This window comes from Protomyctophum parallelum (assembly GCF_964188405.1).
Source record: "Protomyctophum parallelum genome assembly, chromosome: 4".
NCBI classification, from domain to species: Eukaryota; Metazoa; Chordata; class Actinopteri; order Myctophiformes; family Myctophidae; genus Protomyctophum; species Protomyctophum parallelum.
The window spans coordinates 20,989,902-20,999,971 of NC_139700.1; positions in this window are offsets into that span (position 1 = coordinate 20,989,902).

Consider the following 10,070-nt stretch of genomic DNA (forward strand, 5'->3'; position numbering starts at 1 on the left):
GCCCAGAGTGTTTATTGGGTGCTTTTCATTCCAAGTGAGAAAATATGAGAGGCCCCCGCTAAGATGCTTCAAATGCCAGAGATTTGGTCACATGTGGTCAAAATGCGAAGCAGCGGATTGCCGAAATGTTGCAACTGCGGTGGCACTCATATGGCATCCTTTAGGGGATGCCCTCACTCTGACAGGGCAAAGCGTGTGCAGGACGTTAAAGAACAGCAGAATATTTCGTATGCAGAGGCGCTAAGGAAGGTAGACGGGAAAGGTGACAACACGTCCGTGTATGTTGGCTCTGCTCAGATGTCCCCGAGAGCAATCCCATGCTCCCCTCAACCCTCAGTACCTGCGGATTCAATTGTGGTAAAAAAAGAAACCCTAATAGCGTTTATAACTGATGTGGTGGTGGCTACCGTGGGTACAAAGGATAAGGTAGTTAAGGATTTAAGCAAGTCTGACATCTTGAGGGCGGTGGTTGAGGCAGCTGGGAGATACTTGGGAGGAGAACCATGTGATCCTTTAGCGCTGCATAAATACATGCAGGAGAGGGGGTGTCCTATGACAGAAAGTAACAACCGTAGCAGGCCTAGGACAGGCAGCCAGGCAAGGGTGCAGCCTCCGCCTAAAACACGTCAGTGGGTGGAAGACGCAACCGAATGTGACGATGGCTTCCTACGTGGTGTTGATGGAGATGATGATTAAAATAATTATCATGTTTAGTATTTTGCAATGGAATGCAAGGAGCCTTATTGCAAATGGACAAGAGCTTAAGAAATGTGTGGACATTGGAGAGGATAAGCCTGATTTAATATGCATTCAAGAGACCTGGCTGAAGCCATGTCTTGACTTTGTAATGCCAGGCTATGAAGGTGTAAGGAAGGATAGGGAAGAAGGAACAGGTGGAGGGTGTGCAGTGTTTATCAAAACAGGGACCCAGTACAAGGCAGTAGACATACAGTCTAACCTTGAATGTGTGTTAACAGAGATATGGAGCTCTCAGGGGAAAATCACGGTAGTCAACTTCTACAACCCATGCAAGGTGTTAACACTTGAGGAGCTAGACGCTATCATGGAGCAAGTCAGCTCCCCAGTCATTTGGGTGGGGGACTTCAACGCCCACAACCCACTGTGGGGGAGTGAAAAGAGGGATAGGAATGGAAACACGTTGGAGGAGTTTCTAGAAAGGCACGGGTTGATATAGTCATGAACGATGGTAGGCCCACTAGAATCCAGATAGAGACAGGAAAGCTGACATGCTTGGATTTAACACTTGCATCCCCGGCTCTGGCCAGAGTTGGGGGGTGGGAAACCATAGAGGAAAACACAATGGTGTTTCCCTATACTGAGTGGGTTTGGCAGGGCTTTGACAATAGGAGTGGAGGGCAGGCCCAAAGTGTTTAATTTTGCCCGTGCAGATTGGGTAAAGTTTGAAGTAGAGACGGCAGCCCTAGTGGGGGAAGTCGAAAGTGACGGAACAATTGACGCCTTTAATGAGTCATTAAGCTCATTTATACTAACGGCAGCACAAAACTCAATCCCCATAAGGCAGAGTCCTAAAGACAGAGTAGCTGTCCCGTGGTGGAACAAGGACTGTGATGTAGCCCTAAAGGATAGGAATAGGGCCTACCGAAAGCTAAGGAAACTTCATTCGCAAAGTAAGGCGATTGATTACAAAAGGCTGAGAGCAGTTGCAAGAAAAGTTATTAAGGAAGCCAAGAGGAATTGTTGGAGGAAGTATTGTGGCACAATAGGCCCGGACACCCCCTTGAGGGAAGTATGGTCAAGAGTCCACAGAATGGCAGGGAAATTTAAGAGGTACTCAATGCCAGTTCTGAATGACGGGGTAAGGGAGGCAGTAAGCAGCGGAGAGAAGGCGAGCATGTGTGTCAGAGTGTTCCAGGCTGTGCACAACTCAACAGCCTTGGGAGAAGAAGGGGTGAGGAAAAGAGCGGAGGTGCTGAGGAACGAGCAATGGAAGCTTAACCACTGCCATGAAAATAGTGACACTTTTAATTTGCATTTTTCACTCAAGGAATTGAGAGATGCTATTCAGGACGGGGCCAACACTGCCCCAGGAAGAGATAGGCTGTGCTATGATATACAAAGCATTTAAATGACCTTGTGCTTGATGAGGTATTAGCGCTGTTTAATGTGGTATGGGAGGCAGGGAGTCTGCCAGCAGAATGGAAGCACGCAGTCATAATACCAATACTGAAGCCAGGTAAAAATGCATCAAGGCCTGATTCATATCGCCCTATAGCTTTGACGTCAGTAGTGTGCAAAATAATGGAACGCATGGTAACTAACAGGCTGGTGTACTTTCTAGAAACAAGAGGAGTGTTTGTTGACTACCAAAATGGGTTCAGAATAGGAAGAGGCACAATGGACTCTGTAGCAGTCTTGGACTTGGAGATTAGAAAGGCTATAGCTAATAAGGAAGCTATGGTAGGAGTGTTCCTAGACATTGAAAAAGCCTACGACTCTATGTGGAAGGAAGGGGTACTAATAAAGCTACATGATGCAGGGGTAAAGGGGAGGATGCTCAACTGGATCAAGGATTTTCTCATGGGTCTCACGTTTTTCATCATTTTTGAGGATTTGAAAAAAATTCAAAATTTCAAAAAACATGGGTTATAGCCCATCGTTTTTTGAAATTTTGAAAAAAAATTGTAACCTCGTTTTTCATCATTTTTGAACATGGGCTATAGCCCCTACCGTAAGGCATACTATAGCACGCCGTTTTTCATCATTTTTGAGGATTTGAAAAAAATTCAAAATTTCAAAAAACATGGGTTATAGCCCATCGTTTTTTGAAATTAAAAAAAAAATTGTAACCTCGTTTTTCATCATTTTTGATACCGTTCGGCATACTATAGCACGCCGTTTTTCATCATTTTTGAGGATTTGAAAAAAATTCAAAATTTCAAAAAACATGGGTTATAGCCCATCGTTTTTTGAAATTTTGAAAAAAAAATTAACCTCGTTTTTCATCATTTTTGAACATGGGCTATAGCCCCTACCGTACGGCATACTATAGCACGCCGTTTTTCATCATTTTTGAGGATTTGAAAAAAATTCAAAATTTCAAAAAACATGGGTTATAGCCCATCTTTTTTGGAAATGTTGATTATTTTTTTTTAACCTCGTTTGTCATAATTTTTGAACATGGGCTATAGCCCCTACCGTTCGGCATACTATAGCACGCCGTTTTTCATCATTTTTGAGGATTTGAAAAAAAATAAAAATTTCAAAAAACATGGGTTATAGCTCATCGTTTTTTGAAATTTTGATTTTTTTTTTTTACATCGTTTTTCATCATTTTTGAACATGGGCTATAGCCCCTACCGTACGGCATACTATAGCACGCCGTTTTTCATCATTTTTGAGGATTTGAAAAAAATTCAAAATTTCAAAAAACATGGGTTATAGCCCATCGCTTTTTGAAATTTTGAAAAAAAAATTTAACCTCGTTTTTCATCATTTTTGAACATGGGCTATAGCCCCTACCGTACGGCATACTATAGCACGCCGTTTTTCATCATTTTTGAGGATTTGAAAAAAAATCAAAATTTCAAAAACATGGGTTATAGCCCATCTTTTTTGGAAATTTTGAATTTTTTTTTTAACCTCGTTTGTCATAATTTTTGAACATGGGCTATAGCCCCTACCGTTCGGCATACTATAGCACGCCGTTTTTCATCATTTTTGAGGATTTGAAAAAAAATCAAAATTTCAAAAAACATGGGTTATAGCCCATCGTTTTTTGAAATTTTGATTTTTTGTTTTACATCGTTTTTCATCATTTTTGAACATGGGCTATAGCCCCTACCGTACGGCATACTATAGCACGCCGTTTTTCATCATTTTTGAGGATTTGAAAAAAAATCAAAATTTCAAAAAACATGGGTTAGGGGAGGATGGGGGAAGATGAACCACTTTTTACTTAAGTTGTCCTGGAAGCAAGGCAAAATGAGATGGCAGTCAAATCTAATGATCTACACATATTTCAGGATGTCCTCTATCAATTGAAATGATGAGTAAGCAGCTATGACAAAGGGCCATGAAAATATGACCTTTAAAAAAAAAAAAAAAAAGTGGCTCAATTTGCCCCAGGTAAGGGGTAAGTTGATCCAAAATTTAACCACATGATATTTTAATGTAAAGAGCTTAAACTTGAACAGATAATGTATTCACGTATTGAAAATAATTTAATAACAGTTTTCCCTTTTGCAAATAGTCTTATTTATCTGTTTATTTATTATTTAAACAATATAAAGACAATTAAATAAAGTTTGTTATTCAGAACCTTATAATATTTGCAATATTGTTAATACAATATAGCAAATTTGCAAACATTTGCAAACATCCAAATTAAAGGTCATTCAGTATAATTTGAGTAGCTAATACTTAATACAAAAATATGAATGGTGATTCACATTAAGAAAATTGGCTCAATTTACCCCAAGGAATTGGTTCAACTTGCCCCATGGCCACTTTTTGACAAAACATGGCTAGCTTAATGCTCCAGGATAATGTTTAGCTAAATGATTCACATGGGTTTTATACATTGGTATATCACCAACATGCATGATATATAAGTTTAGACCTGGGTGCTTTTGCATTAATATAAAAATGATTATTCCAGAAAAGTTTATTTTTTTACTTTGACCAGCAAAAAACACTTTTTTGTGTATAAATGTACTTTCCACTTTGTCCATGTGTCTCTCATCTTCACAGTCAGGTTGAAATGGTGGGTGTGTCCTGATTTTGAGGTCACATGACAACTCATGTGTGTAGTTTTAAAGATACAGGGGGTGGTTCAACTTACCCGACGGTTCATCTTCCCCCATCCTCCCCTATAGCCCATCGTTTTTTGAAATTTTTATATATTTTTTTACATCGTTTTTCATCATTTTTGAACATGGGCTATAGCCTCTACCGTACGGCATACTATAGCACGCCGTTTTTCATCATTTTTGAGGATTTGAAAAAAATTCAAAATTAAAAAAAACATGGGTTATAGCCCATCATTTTTTGAAATTTTGAAAAAAAAAATTAACATCGTTTTTCATCATTTTTGAACATGGGCTATAGCCCCTACCGTACGGCATACTATAGCACGCCGTTTTTCATCATTTTTGAGTATTTGAGAAAAAAAATCAAAATTTCAAAAAACATGGGTTATAGCCCATCGTTTTTTGAAATTTAGATTTTTTGTTTTACATCGTTTTTCATCATTTTTGAACATGGGCTATAGCCCCTACTGTACGGCATACTATAGCACGCCGTTTTTCATCATTTTTGAGGATTTGAAAAAAAATCAAAATTTCAAAAAACATGGGTTATAGCCCATCGTTTTTTGAAATTTTGATTTTTTTTTTTACATCGTTTTTCATCATTTTTGAACATGGGCTATAGCCTCTACCGTACGGCATACTATAGCACGCCGTTTTTCATCATTTTTGAGGATTTGAAAAAAATTAAAAATTTCAAAAAACATGGGTTATAGCCCATCGTTTTTTTTTAATTTTGCATTTTTCTTTTTACCTCGTATTTCATCATTTTTGAACATGGGCTATAGCCCCTACCGTTCGGCATACTATAGCACGCCGTTTTTCATCAGTTTTGAGGATTTGAAAAAAATTCAAAATTTAAAAAAACATGGGTTATAGCCCATCATTTTTTGAAATTTTGAATTTTTTTTTAACATAGTTTTTCATCATTTTTGAACATGGGCTATAGCCCCTACCGTACGGCATACTATAGCACGCCGTTTTTCATCATTTTTGAGGATTTGAAAAAAATGATCAGACATTCAGAAATTTAACTCAGTACATCGTTTTTCATCATTTTTGAACATGGGCTATAGCCCCTACCGTACGGCATACTATAGCACGCCGTTTTTCATCATTTTTGAGTATTTGAAAAAAAATCAAAATTTCAAAAAACATGGGTTATAGCCCATCGTTTTTTTTAAATTTTGCATTTTTCTTTTTACCTCGTATTTCATCATTTTTGAACATGGGCTATAGCCCCTACCGTTCGGCATACTATAGCACGCCGTTTTTCATCAGTTTTGAGGATTTGAAAAAAATTCAAAATTAAAAAAAACATGGGTTATAGCCCATCATTTTTTGAAATTTTGAATTTTTTTTTAACATCGTTTTTCATCATTTTTGAACATGGGCTATAGCCCCTACCGTACGGCATACTATAGCACGCCGTTTTTCATCATTTTTGAGGATTTGAAAAAAAATCAAAATTTCAAAAAACATGGGTTATAGCCCATCGTTTTTTTAAATTTTGATTTTTTTTTTACATTGTTTTTCATCATTTTTGAACATGGGCTATAGCCTCTACCGTACGGCATACTATAGCACGCCGTTTTTCATCATTTTTGAGGATTTGAAAAAAATTCAAAATTTAAAAAAACATGGGTTATAGCCCATCATTTTTTGAAATTTTGATTTTTTTTTTAACATAGTTTTTCATCATTTTTGAACATGGGCTATAGCCCCTACCGTACGGCATACTATAGCACGCCGTTTTTCATCATTTTTGAGGATTTGAAAAAAAATCAAAATTTCAAAAAACATGGGTTATAGCCCATCGTTTTTTTAAATTTAGATTTTTTTTTTACATCGTTTTTCATCATTTTTGAACATGGGCTATAGCCTCTACCGTACGGCATACTATAGCACGCCGTTTTTCATCATTTTTGAGGATTTGAAAAAAATTCAAAATTTAAAAAAACATGGGTTATAGCCCATCATTTTTTGAAATTTTGATTTTTTTTTTAACATAGTTTTTCATCATTTTTGAACATGGGCTATAGCCCCTACCGTACGGCATACTATAGCACGCCGTTTTTCATCATTTTTGAGGATTTGAAAAAAAATCAAAATTTCAGAAAACATGGGTTATAGCCCATCGTTTTTTTAAATTTTGATTTTTTTTTTACATCGTTTTTCATCATTTTTGAACATGGGCTATAGCCCCTACCGTACGGCATACTATAGCACGCCGTTTTTCATCATTTTTGAGGATTTAAAAAAAATTCAAAATTTAAAAAAACATGGGTTATAGCCCATCATTTTTTGAAATTTTGAATTTTTTTTTAACATCGTTTTTCATCATTTTTGAACATGGGCTATAGCCCCTACCGTACGGCATACTATAGCACGCCGTTTTTCATCATTTTTGAGGATTTGAAAAAAATTCAAAATTTAAAAAAACATGGGTTATAGCCCATCATTTTTTGAAATTTTGAATTTTTTTTTTAACATCGTTTTTCATCATTTTTGAACATGGGCTATAGCCCCTACCGTACGGCATACTATAGCACGCCGTTTTTCATCATTTTTGAGGATTTAAAATAAATTCAAAATTTAAAAAAACATGGGTTTTTTGAAATTTTGAATTTTTTTTTTAACATCGTTTTTCATCATTTTTGAACATGGGCTATAGCCCCTACCGTACGGCATACTATAGCACGCCGTTTTTCATCATTTTTGAGTATTTGAAAAAAAATCAAAATTTCAAAAAACATGGGTTATAGCCCATCGTTTTTTTGAAATTTTGATTTTTTTTTTAACCTCGTTTTTCATCATTTTTGAACATGGGCTATAGCCCCTACCGTACGGCATACTATAGCACGCCGTTTTTCATCATTTTTGAGGATTTGAAAAAAATTCAAAATAAAAAAAAACATGGGTTATAGCCCATCATTTTTTGAAATTTTGAATTTTTTTTTTAACATCGTTTTTCATCATTTTTGAACATGGGCTATAGCCCCTACCGTACGGCATACTATAGCACGCCGTTTTTCATCATTTTTGAGGATTTAAAAAAAAATCAAAATTTAAAAAAACATGGGTTATAGCCCATCATTTTTTGAAATTTTGAATTTTTTTTTTAACATCGTTTTTCATCATTTTTGAACATGGGCTATAGCCCCTACCGTACGGCATACTATAGCACGCCGTTTTTCATCATTTTTGAGTATTTGAAAAAAAAATCAAAATTTCAAAAAACATGGGTTATAGCCCATCGTTTTTTGAAATTTTGATTTTTTGTTTTACATCGTTTTTCATCATTTTTGAACATGGGCTATAGCCCCTACTGTACGGCATACTATAGCACGCCGTTTTTCATCATTTTTGAGGATTTGAAAAAAATTCAAAATAAAAAAAAACATGGGTTATAGCCCATCATTTTTTGAAATTTTGAATTTTTTTTTTAACATCGTTTTTCATCATTTTTGAACATGGGCTATAGCCCCTACCGTACGGCATACTATAGCACGCCGTTTTTCATCATTTTTGAGGATTTGAAAAAAAATCAAAATTTCAAAAACATGGGTTATAGCCCATCTTTTTTGGAAATTTTGAATTTTTTTTTTAACCTCGTTTGTCATAATTTTTGAACATGGGCTATAGCCCCTACCGTTCGGCATACTATAGCACGCCGTTTTTCATCATTTTTGAGGATTTGAAAAAAAATCAAAATTTCAAAAAACATGGGTTAGGGGAGGATGGGGGAAGATGAACCACTTTTTACTTAAGTTGTCCTGGAAGCAAGGCAAAATGAGATGGCAGTCAAATCTAATGATCTACACATATTTCAGGATGTCCTCTATCAATTGAAATGATGAGTAAGCAGCTATGACAAAGGGCCATGAAAATATGACCTTTAAAAAAAAAAAAAAAAAGTGGCTCAATTTGCCCCAGGTAAGGGGTAAGTTGATCCAAAATTTAACCACATGATATTTTAATGTAAAGAGCTTAAACTTGAACAGATAATGTATTCACGTATTGAAAATAATTTAATAACAGTTTTCCCTTTTGCAAATAGTCTTATTTATCTGTTTATTTATTATTTAAACAATATAAAGACAATTAAATAAAGTTTGTTATTCAGAACCTTATAATATTTGCAATATTGTTAATACAATATAGCAAATTTGCAAACATTTGCAAACATCCAAATTAAAGGTCATTCAGTATAATTTGAGTAGCTAATACTTAATACAAAAATATGAATGGTGATTCACATTAAGAAAATTGGCTCAATTTACCCCAAGGAATTGGTTCAACTTGCCCCATGGCCACTTTTTGACAAAACATGGCTAGCTTAATGCTCCAGGATAATGTTTAGCTAAATGATTCACATGGGTTTTATACATTGGTATATCACCAACATGCATGATATATAAGTTTAGACCTGGGTGCTTTTGCATTAATATAAAAATGATTATTCCAGAAAAGTTTATTTTTTTACTTTGACCAGCAAAAAACACTTTTTTGTGTATAAATGTACTTTCCACTTTGTCCATGTGTCTCTCATCTTCACAGTCAGGTTGAAATGGTGGGTGTGTCCTGATTTTGAGGTCACATGACAACTCATGTGTGTAGTTTTAAAGATACAGGGGGTGGTTCAACTTACCCGACGGTTCATCTTCCCCCATCCTCCCCTATAGCCCATCGTTTTTTGAAATTTTGATATTTTTTTTTACATCGTTTTTCATCATTTTTGAACATGGGCTATAGCCTCTACCGTACGGCATACTATAGCACGCCGTTTTTCATCATTTTTGAGGATTTGAAAAAAATTCAAAATTTAAAAAAACATGGGTTATAGCCCATCATTTTTTGAAATTTTGAATTTTTTTTTAACATCGTTTTTCATCATTTTTGAACATGGGCTATAGCCCCTACCGTACGGCATACTATAGCACGCCGTTTTTCATCATTTTTGAGTATTTGAAAAAAAATCAAAATTTCAAAAAACATGGGTTATAGCCCATCGTTTTTTTGAAAATTTGCATTTTTTTTTTTACCTCGTATTTCATCATTTTTGAACATGGGCTATAGCCCCTACCGTTCGGCATACTATAGCACGCCGTTTTTCATCATTTTTGAGGATTTGAAAAAAAATCAAAATTTAAAAAAACATGGGTTATAGCCCATCGTTTTTTTAAATTTTGATTATTTTTTTACATTGTTTTTCATCATTTTTGAACATGGGCTATAGCCTCTACCGTACGGCATACTATAGCACGCCGTTTTTCATCATTT